General features: G+C 43.5%; 1 long non-coding RNA gene across 5 annotated transcripts in view; it reads right to left on the bottom strand.

The window, feature by feature from the left end:
• Positions 1-14,905, bottom strand: part of LOC140647547 (uncharacterized) — a 125,145-nt gene that overhangs the window by 74,836 nt on the left and 35,404 nt on the right. Inside the window, exon 2 of one of the 5 annotated variants that reach the window (XR_012040829.1) lies at positions 122-260. The exons of the other annotated variants lie outside the window; for them this stretch is intronic. This is a non-coding gene — a long non-coding RNA (uncharacterized lncRNA). The remainder of the gene's footprint in view (positions 1-121; positions 261-14,905) is intronic. 5 annotated transcript variants of the gene reach the window in all.

The raw sequence follows: 14,905 nt of genomic DNA, 5'->3' as shown, positions 1-14,905 counted from the left end.
CTTCTTGGGACTTGTCCCCACCTTTCATGATTTCACAGGCCACTTCCCACGCTTGGCTACAATTGCTCAATATCTCTGCAGCAACTACAACTATTACTTTTATGCCAAATTTTGAAAATACCTTGAGTTTCTTTGAACTGAAGGAGTCGGCATTGTTTGGTAAGGCAAGTTCCCAGGGGACACCGTTTGAGACCGTGCTCCAAAGCACTGCTTTCCACTAGTAATCCCAAAGTGCACATTTTTATTGATACTTCTGGACCCTGTAAAGGAGAAGACATTCTAAATCATTACCACACTGAGCTCTATTGCTTTTTTCACATAGCCATCTTCCTAACATAAAATGGAAGTGACTGCATAGCCTACCTATGCCCAGAGGATGAGTGATGTTATTAAGATTCACTACAAGCACTTCTAGCACATGAGGTCAAACTCTCCATGCCTCTGTCTGCCTTGCCTCGACCAACACTGAATGCGTAGCATATGTCGGGCTACAAAGCAGCCGAGTGGAGGGCATAGAAGAAAGTGCACGGGATTGGGGATGGTGAGACCTTCTCTCCGCGGGACCAGTCAGCACAGGATGAGGCCGAGACATTGACACCAACACATTTACCTTCCCAAGATATACCCAAATTAAGTTAGCATCACCACAGCTGCACTGCAGGGTGTCTTTGTACCTCTCTGTATGTCTTCGTTGCCTTGACCTGAGTGGGAGCTGTTGGGCTGGTGGGATTTAAGCCTTCCAAGCTGGGACCCCCAGCATTTCACAAACCCAGGTGGACACATTATGCTGCTGAGCGCAAAGTCCAGCCTTTCTGAGCACAGTCTGACTGTGAAGGAGAAAGCAGGTCCAGCAGTATGCCAATGCACTACAAAATAGTTTCAGTTAAAGAGTCCACACTCAGATAAAGTTGGATATGAACTACATAAGGGGACTGGAGGTCTATTAATGGATGCAGTGGAGCAGGAGGAAGGGTAAACTGCTATAGGCTGAGGTTCCCCAAGAGCTCGACTAATCCAAGTCCTGACATTTCCTTCTCAACCCAGCCACAAATTCCAGCTAGCTCTTGCATGCCAGTACCAGGCCTTGCTATGACCCTGCTGTGAGCTGGTTCAGGGAGTTAAACCAGGTAAAAAGTAACTCTGCAGGAAAAAGCAATAGTCTTCAATCAGTTTAGCTCCCTGAACTGGCTCATGACAAGATCAAATATCAGTGCTGGCAAGGAGAGGGGGAGCAAGGTGCAGGACTAAACTGTGATAGCTCCAACTTAGATAGACCTAAATTGCCTTGGATATGTGGCCCTAGACAAAGAGCTAAGCTAGTCTGTGTAACATCACAAGCCTGAAATAATTCTCTAAGCTACTGCTCACGTTTCTATTTACACAGCAAGCCTCTGCTTCAGAAAACAAGAGTGCATGAGGACACGTCTTTCTGAGGCAACAAACATTTTTCTTCCATGCAGGAAAAAACATCTTATTCCCCACACCTCTCAAACGCAACCGCCAGCTAAGCCTACAACCTGCTTGAGCTTTAATTTTTCTGCTGGGCCCCTAACCAGATATAAGAGCTGAACTCTGAGGGCTGTTCAGCAGGGCTTGAGCAGCTGATCAGATCTCTGCCAACTTTTACAGGCTTGTTGAAAGACAAAAAGAGCATTCCAGTTCAGCTCAGTAAGGCTAGCTAAACCACAGCATTCCCAACTGAGTCCAGCAGGTTTTGACTCAGTACTATTGTTCTTAAGCACATGGTAGACACAACTCTTACTTGCTTCCTTATTTGTTGTTTTGTTTTCTTCTAAAGCATTGCCTCTCATTCCTCTGCCATTCCTGGCAATGTTTCATGGGATTTTGTTTTTTAAACACAGAGCTCTTGGAACCAACAATTCTTCTACAGGTATTTCCACTTCCCTCTGTAGACATCCCTTTTCTCTTTAGAGACAGTGAGATCTTATACCACCTTTGACTAAAAGATATACGATCCTTGACAGCATCTTAGCCTTACTCCAGAAAAGCACAGTTTCATTTAATGTCCATGTAAGCCTGTCTGGAAGACATAGATAGAGACATAAGCCATTTTCCATTGATATTTCATTTACCAGTAAAAAGTTTTTAATGTACTTACCTCAAATGTCCACCTCCATACTATAAGTCAACTTAAGTTTTCCTACTTACTCTTTCACAAGGCTTTTGATTTTGTTATATACAAAGCTAGTTGTGCATATGGTGCACCCAGCAGCCTACCTGTTGACTTGGTTATCTTGTTTAAAACACCTTCGTGATCCTCAGTGCTTTATGCGGTGTTTACTAGTGCAACACCACCAGTTTTGTCTTCTTAGTCAAAAGCACAGAAAACGTATCCCATGTGCTACTGCAGCCATAACATTTTGTACTCTTCCCAAACACAGCCCAGATCCCACAATTACAGATTATAGCCTTGGGACCCCCATTTGTACAGCCGTAAGAGCACAGCCTCAAAGCCGCTTTCACTGGGCACCAACGCACGTGCAGCCCTGGTCCCCTGGCATGCCCTCTGGCCGCGTGCTGCCTACGGGACGGTGAAGTCCCCAGTGCACCTTGTGGGCCTGGTCCCACAGCCATCCCGACCAGTGTACTTGTTGCACCTCAGCTCCTTCCCTGCCTGTGTGCACCCAGGCTTCCTTCCCAAGGAAAGCAGGCCATGCACTGGCATGGTGCAAACCAGCAAGTCCCCACAAGCAGACACGTGGCCAGAAGCCATGGCTGTCTGGTGCACTGCAATGTATCCTGCAATGTACATACAGTCCTTGTGTTTGGGACAAAAATATTCTCTCGGAGAAGGTGTGAGGACAGCGCAAGTGGAAATAGCCATGCGAGTTTGCATAGCTGCCTTAATCCTGTGACACAGCCTCTCTTAGTTATTGATCTAAACACCCTCTTTACATCCACATGTCTTTTCTCTCTTTCACTCTCTGCCGGGGGTCTGAACAACCAATCTGGGCTTTAACCAGAAGTTCATACACAGGAGAAATGGAAGGGTTTCCAGTGCTGTCTTCACGCTGTCTGACTAGGGTGTGAAATGAGGTTTCATTTTCAGGGGAGATATTTGGGTCACAGTTAGTGATGGAAATGACCTACTTCAGTATCCTTGGGAATTACTTTTACTCTCCATTTCTTGCTCAAGAGCCAGGCCCAGGCAGATGTATTACTGCAATATTGCAACTGTCCCAGTAAAACCTGCCAGCCCTGACTGATCTTGGCACTCCTCCTAATACCCCTGGGACCATTCACCCCTTCTGGCTGGGCTGCTGGCATGGGAATAGACAGAGCATCTCGGCAAGCCGCACCAGGCCATCCTTGCACTTTGGTACATGCACAGGATCAGCCCATTACAGAGGGCCGTTTCAGCATATGCAACGCCATTATGTCAATACCAAGACACAGTGGATTTCTCTCCAACATAATTTCATCAAATCAAGAAACATGTCCTACTTCCTACAGCATTAAGTTGACTCCCTTCCCCCTGAGATACGGCATTAACCTTCTCGACTTCAGCAACCTACTCACCAAATTGCTGGTAGCTACTAATCAAAAAGGTTTTTAACTGACTGCAAAACTGGATTGAGTGAAATGATGAGCATCACTGCTACAGACGTGAATTTTAATCTGGATTTCTGAAGTAGTTTATATATATATATATATATATATATATACACACACATCTTTACTTACATGTTTTTGTACATTACACAGAGCATGGCCCTCCTCTGTGTGGGTATGGACAGAATGACACGGCTTGTGAATTCAAAATTAAGATGCCAAAAGGAAGCTGAAGAATTTTTAATCCCTTAAAAATGCTCCTTCCACAAACTAGGAAGAAGTCAATTTTGCAGGATTCCCCCAAAGAGGACAGACTGCCTAAGGGAGGTTTCTTCCACCCTGGCCTCTGTTGACAAGATCACGGCTCTGGACCCTGTCAGCTGAGATGCCATAGTTGAAAGCAGCTATGGTTTTGAAGCTCAGAGCCACAGGTAATAAGACTTTGAAAAGAGGAGCTAGTGTCAACTCTCGCTGGATGACTCAGGACATTTCAGTTTTCTCCTGAAGAGCTTTGGATTTAAGCTGTTCATGTTTTCACACCCAAAAATGAAGCAGATTCAGAAGCTGAAGTCTGGTCTGGATGGCAGCAAAAAATGCTTGAAACGCAACTTGAGTGAACCCTAGAGGCTCAATATACGGAAGGTACTTTCTTCAGTAGCAACTGAAAATATCATGCATATGTTACAGAAAAGACACAGTCCTTGTTCTTTGAAGATGATTTAAAAAACAATTTTTCACATAATAAATAAATGAGAAATTTTGTGAAAAGAAACTGCAGTTTGCTGGGACGTGGGAGAATTGACTGCAGCCCTGCACAGAAATATTCTGTCCTATTTATAAGGATACAAAATGCCTTTCCAAAAAGTCTTCCTCCATTCATTTCTACACACGCATGGCTTATATCCCCCTTCTAAGGACAGAGCCTCATTTCCCTAAGATGTCTTTCTGCCTCCTCACAAGTGAAGTTCTTCCCCATTTACTTCCTCCTTAAACAAATAAACAAACAAATCAAAGGGAGATATTTTTTCTACATTTGTTTTCTATCTGGCTATGAACTAATTGATTTAAACTGATAGGCCAGGGGCAGATTTTTGGTTTTCTAACATCTTATCATTCAAATCTTAGTTTATACAAAATGAGCAAGAGAAGTCGACTATGCCTCAGTCATCAGGGTTTTCAGGGGGAAGGGAGATATGGAGATAGTTTTCTAAAGTCTGGTTTTGATTCATCTCAGAGGCAAATTAGTTTTCTTTCACTCTAGCAAAGCAAGGTGTAGAACCATTCCATCACTGGTCTCTTTTTAAAAGGATTTCAGCAAGAGATATGAACTGTGCCTTCATTTTCAATCTACAGAAGAGCAACAGAAGTGTTTCTTTAAAGGAAAGAGGCGTTAAGAAATGTTATTGAAATGTGGGAAAATAAATAACTTTTATCCCTCATGATCAATATCACTAAAGGCGAGGATGCTGTCAGAAGCATAAGTCTGAGACAGAGCTGAAACTCCCCCTGTTGGCATCTGGTAGGCAAGCAAGGGCAATACCTGAAAACCATCTTTCCTACGTCTTCAGAAATCTTTTGGGATTTATTTAAAATGATCAGGTACAAATCTTCAGTTATTTGCTCCTTAATGCCAGCCAGGAGAAAAAGTAGCCAGGTTCTTTAAAATCTGTGTCACTGTTCCTCACTACGCCTTGCGCTTGGCAAACTGTGAGAGCTGAAAGTGGAATATACCCACATAATGGTGCAGGCTGGTGAGGAGAAGCTGCAAAAGAAGAAGGAAAATTAACCACAGGGTGCAGTTCAGTGCAAAATAAAACATTAAAGGAAAAGGAGCCTCAAGCCATCCTGAGAGTTTGGGGAGGAGGGAGCAATGCCTGCTCAGTGGAGATGACAGGCATCAGGCAGTGCTTTTGCTAACAGCCTGTGAATTTATCCTTGGGTTCACAAGGCGGTGATGACACTATCAGTCAATTCATCCGTCATCAAAGAACAACCACAAATAAACAAATTGATCTATGGAGCTGGTCCCTATCCAATGGCAGAAAAAAAACAGAAAAAGGAAGAATTACAGGTGTTAGTCTGGCTATGGGTAGAAAATGACTCTAAAGTCATTGAATCCACCTCATAAGCCCACTTGCTTTGTGTCAGGAAAGCTACATATCCTGGAGGGATTCTTCAGGGACCGAGTTTCAGTCATTCTGCCAACTGCATTTGCTGTCATTTGGAGCAAATTCCTACAGTCCTTTCTTTTTTTTCCGCCTGTCATAATTAGCTTCCCAGACCGTCTTTATACACATGGATTAGGGTTAGCACAGGCAGTCCTGTTCGCCTGCAGACTGAACATATGCTGTGGGTCTTCTTGTTCCTTCCTTGTATCTAATGGTTCTTCTAACTCTCGAAATTCAGAGGAATGCATCTGAGGATGCCAAAGACAAGAACTAACAAGACTGTTAGCACTGCAGAGCCAATGCAACTGTGAGAAAACAAATCGGCGCCTATTCTGCTGTGTGGACCACCAACACCTACATCTGCTAACCCTCTGAGTGTAGAAACATTAACTTGTGACACTGATGTCAAAACCATACAGATACTATTTGATGGTCGAGTGTATCTAGCATTGAGTTTGCCACACAGAAACGTAGGCAGATTGCTCTTCCAAACATGTTGTGGAAATTATTGTAGAAAAGTCCTCTTTATATAAAATAACCTCACCATGACATGGCTGAGTGAGGCATTTATGTGACTGTGGAAAGGGCTGGACAGCACAGTCTTGTGACATGTGAGATCTGGGAGGAGATGTCCCACCCCTCTCTCATAAAAAGCAGGAGAACAGAGAGGATTGCCTTAAACCGTGACGAGTTTATTCTTTCCAAGAGAGAGAGCATTTTGCAGCTAGGGTCAAATTCTGTGCCTTAATGCGTACTGAATGTGCCCTGTCCTCTACAGCAGTCCTACTGACCCAAATGCAGACCCTCAAGGAGTGAAGTGCTATCCACGATGACTACAGATGGCAGAATCTCATTCTGCTGGATTGACCCTGCATTTCTGCAGTTCCTGCTGTAGCTGTGCTACACTGGCAGGTCTGCTCTGATCTTTCTCTTCTTGTGAAATCATTATCCCAGGAAAAGCTATCTAGTCATTAAATATTAAATGAAATTAAACTCAGTACATGTAGTTGGTCTGACAATTCATTTTACTGACAGCAGAATTTCGTTCCTACTGTTCGAATAAAAATGTGAAGAGACTACAAAAGTATTTGAGCACTACATTAAGAAGCAAATATCATTTCTGTCTGTTCACCCAGGGGAGGAAGAGTTAATCACATGTGCACTACCCCACAACCTACCACATCACAAGCAGGAAGCTAAGTTCAAGCATCCTTCACACTATCACAGTACCCATCAGCACGGAATTTCTCACCTCAGTGCAACACCCCTTTGGCCTTCCCTCTTCTCAGTTCATGTTTGTGACCAAAGGCGAGTGCACACACACTACAGGCACCTGACACAGCCATAAGGAGCTCACCAATCACTCCCCATGTTGTGGCGTTTCTGAACTGCAGCAAACCCCATATGGACCTTGCCCATGATGGAAGTCGTATTTAAAACAGTAATTTTATGATGAGCCATTCAGAAGGGTGCTTGGAGCTCCTATCAAGCCCCCGGAGAGTACAGGGGTGACAAAGGCACTGGAAAAAAGCTGGCAGATGGCAGCAGGCAACTAGCGTAGGAAGTGGGACCACCTGCAGGTCTCTGGGGCAGGAGGTCCCTGCAGAGCAGCCCCTGGCAGCTGGATGTTCTGAGTGGGACATCCATCCTGAGTGTCCTGTATGGGGGCCACCATATATAGATGCACTATGCAACATCTGTAAAAGCATTTGATATTCACCTAATTTCAGTTTGGAGGCATTAGCAGCAGTTGTCCCAAGATGCTGATGTGCTAGAAGAATGTGTCCTGGACACTGAAATTGTAAGGGACCAGCTGTATGAGCTGAATGTTCATAAGTCCATGGGGCTGATGGGATTCATCCCAGAGTACTGAAGGAGCTAGGAGATGTTACAGCAGGACCTCTCTCGATCATCTACCAAAGGTCTTGGGAGTCTGGGGAGGTTCCACTCCTGCTGAGTGGAAGCTAGCCAATGTTATTCCAACCTACAAAAAGGGCGTGAGGGAAGACCCAGGGAACTACAGACCTGTTAGTCTAACCTCAGTTCCTGGAAAAATTATGGAGAAGATTATACCAGGTACTACTGAAAGGCCTTTAAAGAATAATGCAATCATCAGGCACAGTCAACATGGGTTCACAAAGGGAAAGTCCCGCTTAACAAATTTGATATCCTTCTCTGATAAGGTTGCCTGCCTAGTGGGTGAAGGGAAGGCGATGGATGTAGTTTTGCTGGATTTTAGTATGGCTTTCAATACTGTCCCTCACAGCATCCTTCTGGAGAACTTGTCCAACTGTGGGATGAGTGGGTTCACGGTGCACTGGGTGAAGAACTGGCTGAAGGGCAGAGCTCAAAGGGTTGTAGTGAATGGGACTACATCTGGCTGGCGACTGGTCACCAGCGGTGTTCCTCAGGGTTCAACTCTAGGGCCAGTGCTGTTCAATGTATTGATCAGCGATGTCAATGCAGGAGTTGCATGCACCATTAGCAAGTTTGCTGACGATACCAAACCAGGAGGTGCTGTTGACTCTCTTGAGGGACAAGGGGCCTTGCAGAGGGATCTAGATAGATTGGAGCTTTGGGCTATGATTAATGGGATGAAATTTAACAAGTCCAAATGCCAGATCCTGCACCTAGGACAGAGTAACGCTGAGCACAAGTATAAATTGGGAGAGGAGTGGCTGGAGAGCAGCCCTGCAGAAAGGCGTCTGGGGATGCTGGTCGCAGCAGGCCCCATACGAGTCAGCAGCGTGCCCTGGCAGCCAAGAGGGCAAACCGCACCCTGGGGTGCATCAAACACAGTAGAACCAGCCGGCCAAAAGAGGTGATTATCCCGCTGTATTCAGCGTTGGTGCGGCCTCACCTGGAGTTCTGCGTGCAGTTCTGGGCCCCACAGTTTAAGAAGGACGTGAAGGTCCCTGAATGCATCCAGAGGAAGGCACCAAAGCTGGTGAAAGGGCTGGAAGGCATGTCCTGTGAGGAGCAGCTGAGGACCTTGGGCTTGTCTAGTTTGGAGAAAAGGAGGCTGAGGGGCAACCTCATGGCTCTCTACAGCTTCCTGAGGAGGGGACGTGGAGAGGGAGGTGCTGAGCTCTTCTCCCTGGGATCCAATGACAGGATGTGTGCGAATGGTTCAAAGCTGCACCAAAGGAGGTTTAGACGGGACATTAGGAAGCATTTCTTTACCGAGGGGGTGGTCAAACACTGGTCAAACACTGGTCAAACACTTCCTAGAGAGGTGGTTGATGTCCCAAGCCTGTCAGTGTTTAAGAGGTATTTGGACAATGCCCTTAACAACATGCTTTAACTTTTAGTCAGCCCTGAGTTGGTCAGGCAGTTGGACTAGATGATCATTGTAGGTCCCTTCCAGCTAAGCTATTCTATTCTATTCCAATGCCATCTGCAGCACCGTGCATCCCCAATGCCACACAGAAAAAGACACAGAGGGTCCACCAAGGAGAGCATGGCTGTGGACAACACTTACAGCAGGCCCTGTGTTTACGTGGAGGCTGTTGATCAGGAGTTTCCTTCCTGGGTGTCAGCTGCAGCTCAGCAAGGTAACCTGGCACTTGCCCAGATGGGAGGTGCTCACACAGCCCCATGACACTGCTCCCGAGAGCTGAGAGTGGAAGCTTCAGCAGTTTTGCTCTGGTCATGAAGCTCTGCTCTGAGCAACAGCACTTCAACCCAGGAGAAGAACAGACACAAAAAGTTTGAAAGTGGTTTCACGCCCATTCATGAGCTGCACACAATGAGCAAATTTCCTTTGAGCATCCCTTACATTCCTACACAGCAGTCCTAAGGCTACCACTGGCCTGGCCTTAAGACCATCTGAGCATCCACTCTCATTTCTCAAATGTTTTTACAACCAAATACCAAATTTTACTTTAGGATTGCTTCAGATACTAATGTGTTCATCTTTATTCCTTTAGAACAAACTGTTTGTAGTTTCATAGGTTTTGTACTTTTCTGAAGGTGCTATCTGTAAATGGATTAACTTTACTTTCAGCCTCAAGTGTTTCTGTGGAAGCATTTCAAAGTGAAGGAACTTTGGAAAAATAATTTTCTGGAGTGCTTCAAGAAAACTGAAAATCACATTAAGTGACTTTGAATTATTGCAATGTATTAAACGACATAAATGCTTAAAGCTGGATTTTTTCAAGGTTCTTCTAAGTGTTCAGAGAGACAAATACATAACATAATACACCTTAATGCTTTCACTAGTTCTTTAGTCTCAAATCAAGTTCTTTAAATGATTACAATGCTATGCTTTATTCATAAAAGGTGAAATTCATTCATTCTGCATAAATCCTGACTCATCAATCAGGGCAGCAAGTAGGAAATGGAGGGAAGATAAACTGCGCTGTTCAAAATAAGCAGACTAGCAGAGTGATTCAGAGCACTTAGAATTAGGCTCCCTTTCTGAATCATCCTCTAGAGAAGTCTCTCTTTCTCCAGTAACTTCAAGGGGAGTTTAGGAGGCAAGTCTCCTTTGGCTGAAGTAAGCCATTGTAAATTAGCCCTTCAGTTCCCTCACAGATCCATAATATTCTGCTTGTGGATCCTCTAGCTACACAGCTTCACCATGGGGTTAAGGGAAACAGAGGGCTTTTTGCCAGTCATCCACATCTAGAGCGAATTCTCATTTTCCTGAATGTTGCAATAATCCTTGAAAAATGTGGAACACAATCAGCAGGAAAAAAAACTTGCAAACAAAGGAAGAAGAGAGAAGAGCTGAATAAACAATAAAAATATCAGTGCCAAAGGACATTGGTCTTTGTTGTCTGTGGCAGCATGACACACAAGATCTTTCCCTCATTCTTACTGCAATAAGTGATGAAGAAAAACCTGCCTGCAAATATTTAGTCATATTTGAAATACATCAGTTTGACCATATTTACAGTCAGTATGTATCTACTTTATTTGATCATTCAAGCACTCACATCCTACCAAGCTGTATATTTAACAGTAAAATTCACAATTTGCACTGCTTGGTGTGCTACAGAAGCCATTCAATCAGAGAATAGAAATGATTTGACCACAAATTTGCAACTGTAAATATTTATATCTAAGCATTTGTAAATGATGTGCAGTACAAGAATAATTGCCAAATCAATTCAAAAGGCAAAACTGAATAAATTAATGGATATGAATTATTCATGAATTTTACCTTCTCATATAGCAAGTTCATTATTTCTCTGTGTAACCAGTAAGCAGCTAATATGTCTGAGTGCATTTAAAATATCGATTAGTCTTCTGGATACACTATTCAGAGCATTTAATCAACAGAAGATTTCAATAAATATTAAACTTGCATTTGGGCGAATATAAGAAATCTCAGGTTTAGGGATAATGCATGCTTATTGCAGAGTATAAGGAAAAAGTATTTGCAATTTATCCAAAGTATCAAGAGAATTTTCCATAGCTACTGAGTGCAGACGAGTGTAATAATAAAGTGCTCAAGAATTAATTGGCCAGGAATCTTGCAGACTGGAAGGACTGAATTCCAGAGAAGAGATTTGATTGATCTTGGGAAGATCAATCCAAAAGACAGACCCTAAGAATATTCCAACCAGCTACACTCTGTGGAGAAGCCTTAATTTTCTCCAAAGGTCAGAGAAATCTCACATTTCTCTTGTAAGGAAGAAAAGCCACAAGACACACTTATACCTTGGCAAGCCTGGGAAACCCTGGGAACGATGTGGAGGCAGGAAATGACAGCAGCTCCAGGGGGGTTTGCTGTTCCATTGTGAGATGGGGCTCAAGGACAGACCAGGGACTTCGGCCTCAGCTGCTCTTCTTGGCTCACTTACCCCCACAGCTGGGCATGGGTTTCACGTCGTAGACCCTCACGTAGCAAACTTCGCTGCCAGTCACATACCCAGGCATAATCTGTGCTGGAACTGCCCATGAACTCAACACATCTCAAGAGCTACCCACCCCTGCCTTTGACTTTCCTTGGAGACTGTGCATTAAGTCCTGTTTCTGACTTCAGGCGACAGTTTAGAACAGAAGTCCTGTAGGTCTATGTAATTTGTGCTGGTAGGAAAAACAAGCGCTATAGTCTCTCTGGGAGACATCTTCCCGGTTACTAAGGTAAAAATACCAGGAACAAGATTTGGAGTGATGGGGGTTTGTCAGCTAAGTCAGTCAGAAATGCTTTTAAAGCTTTGCAGAGGCTGAAGCTGTTGATAATGATTTTATATGAGATTGTTTTATCCCAATTATTCCCGCTTGTTTTCTCATGTGTTGTTTAGCTGTGTATGTGTTTGTATGAGAGAGGAGGAAAAAAAGTAAAAAACCTTGCCTGTCACATTTAACTACAGCTGCAGAGAAGGTCCAGTCTGAGATCTTATCTTCAGAGAGGTACCATTCTACAGTTAACCCATGCAGCAACCTCAAAAATCAGATTGTTGATGATAGCTTCTGGTTTATGAGACCAGATAGTCCAACCTTACAGATTACTTTATAGTATGAGGAAGTGTGTACATCTGCTCTGCTTATAAACTTCAAGTATGGAGATGTTTCCAGATAAGACAAATTTATCTCTGCAGACAAAGCAGTGAGCAGAGGCTGCAACACAGAGGGTGGACACGGACAGACTAGTAGCTACTAGATTTTGAATGTTTCACTCAGCTAGCCCGCTTCTCCATCCTTTGCTTAATTTTGATGATGCATTCAGATGAGCAAAGGAAACATTTTTCATTGTGCACAAATCTACAAGGAGTTTGAAGACATACAGCGTTACTGCAAGCAACAGAAATGAGGGAGTCATAGAAATTAAAGGCCATGAGGGACTTCAAGGATGTAATCCAGCCCAGCTGTGCTTTGATGAGTGAGGACTAAATATTAATAGGTTCTACCTAAAAGAAGTTTGTGAAAATCCTAAAGGAAGAGGTTAACATTGAGAGGGACCCAGACTGCCCAGTTAAATTCATTCCACTCTTTCATCATACAGGCTGTTCTGTTTCCACTGAAATCCACCTTAAACTTCCTTTTGCTGTAAACCAAGCTGCTATTGTCCTGTCCTTTCTCCAGCAGTTGTGGACAACCACTGATCACCATCTCCTTTATAAAAAGGTCTTCATATTTTAAAACTTCTTCTGCTCCCCCTTTGGTTTCTCTTCTCTAGACTGAACTCTAGTTCCTTCAGCCTTCTTCACAAGTCCCGTTAGCTAATCCTGCCACCAGTCTTCTTGTTCTTCCCTCCACTTTCGTTTGCTTAAAGTAGTATAACTCCAGCTAGGTATACAGCTCCATCACTAGCACCAATTCAGGCAAATGATACACCATCACATCTTAAATGTGGCATGGCTGTCAAGTCATCTGTGCATTCGTAACTGTCATGGGGTTCGTTGTTTTCAGTAGCTTGTGGTGCTAATGTGGAAAGGCCTAAACCAAGCTTTGAGAAGCTAAAATGAAAAGCTAAACTATTGGCAAATTTGTGCAATACACAGTACACAGGGAAGAAGCTTTTTCTGTTTAAGTGTGTACCAGCTAAAGAGTTATGTACAGATAAGGAAAGCCCTGGGAAACTAAGGAAGATATCTGTATTCCTTGTGCTTTAAGAAAAAAGAAAAACAGAGTCGATGTGCAAGACCACTCTTAGCTGGTCCACACTGCTGTTAATAAAGTGCAGAATTCAGATGAATTCAACATACAAATCATGTCCACTATCAATGTCAGTCAGGTCATTTGGGTAGATGCAGCCACAAAAAATTACCTTAGCCTGGGTGGGTTTCCTTGGGCTCCTCCATAGACTACAAGAGTCCTAGGAAGACTCGCTGGGATGTCCTCTGCAGCACCATGTCTCTCTCCACTGAACAAATCACTCTCACAGAGCAAGTTCAAGGAGACAAGGCACTCCATGCTACACATGGGCTTTATGAGCTGTTACACTGGGCCTGTATCAACCAATTCAAAACAAATTTGGAAATGTCTTTAAGCTGACTAGCATTCAGCCTACCTAGTTGAATCCTCCACTTTACTAAGAGCTAGCTGTAATGAATGAGTTAGCTTTGTAAAAATAAATGGAGCAGCTATGCAAAGAATAAGTGGCAATCCGACTAAATGAGGCATTTATCGCTGAATTACTGGTAAAGGACTTCTAAGAGTACCAAATTATTTAAAACTCAACTTCAGCCTAGGGTGACATTTCCATTTTTTGCAATACCATGTTGCTGACTAATACATACTGTTGTTCCACTCTCATCTCTAAATCTTCCTCTGCCATACTGCTGCTTAGCAGACACTACCCACCTGGCATTTGTATTCTCCTTCCTAAATGTCACAGTTGGTACATTGAACATCCTTTTGTTTATTCACCTATTCATCTCTCTGTCTGACCAAGTTCATTTAGAACTCTGATCATGTCCTCCAGAAGATCTTGCAGCACCACCAACTGAAGTGTCAAATTTTAAAAGCATCTCTTCCATCAGTCAAATTGTTTGTAAAAGAGAGATTTTTGCATCTCATTGTACATCAGAAGTAGCATAAGATGTATTAGATGCCTTCTAGCTTGATAGCACTGACTCTCGTCTTTGAGAATAATTTCTAGCCATTTGTGAAACTGGCTAACAGTTATTATCGTTTGGCATTCCCATGAGAGAACTAAAAAACCATGGTCATACGGAGTGCAGACCAGTTGTATTTTTCATAGAGTCTGGAGACCATTCAGGGCAGGAATGCAAGGAATCTCCTGACTGAACTTGATTTGTGAATGTGTTTGAGTTTTCAAATCCCCATTTTAAAAATGGACCACATTCTGTCATCACTGACTCAGGGGAGAGCTCGCTCACAGCAAGTGTGAGGAACAGCCAGAGCCGAACTTCTTGCATGTTCACTTGAAGAGGAAACATTCAGCTGTGTACTTGAAACTTTAAAAGCCCCACACAATCACAGAAACAAGACTTCAGGTTAACTGTAAGTCACTGTTAATGTACATTAATGGCAAACCACGCATGTGGCATCTGCACATACCCTTCACTGGGCTCTTCCAGTCAAGAACCATTTTATCCAGGTGTCCGTGTCAGGGGGAATAATCATAGTGCAGGCCCCTCCCTCCTCATCTTCAGTCTATACAGCTTAGGTGGAGGTGAGAGCTCTAGATAAGCATTTGAAAAGCACGAATGTTTGTTAAAGCTTTTTTAAGCTTCACTTTTGTTCAA

Source organism: Ciconia boyciana, chromosome 1 (assembly GCF_034638445.1).
Source record: "Ciconia boyciana chromosome 1, ASM3463844v1, whole genome shotgun sequence".
Taxonomy (NCBI): domain Eukaryota; kingdom Metazoa; phylum Chordata; class Aves; order Ciconiiformes; family Ciconiidae; genus Ciconia; species Ciconia boyciana.
This window is presented reverse-complemented; position numbering and strand designations above follow the sequence as displayed.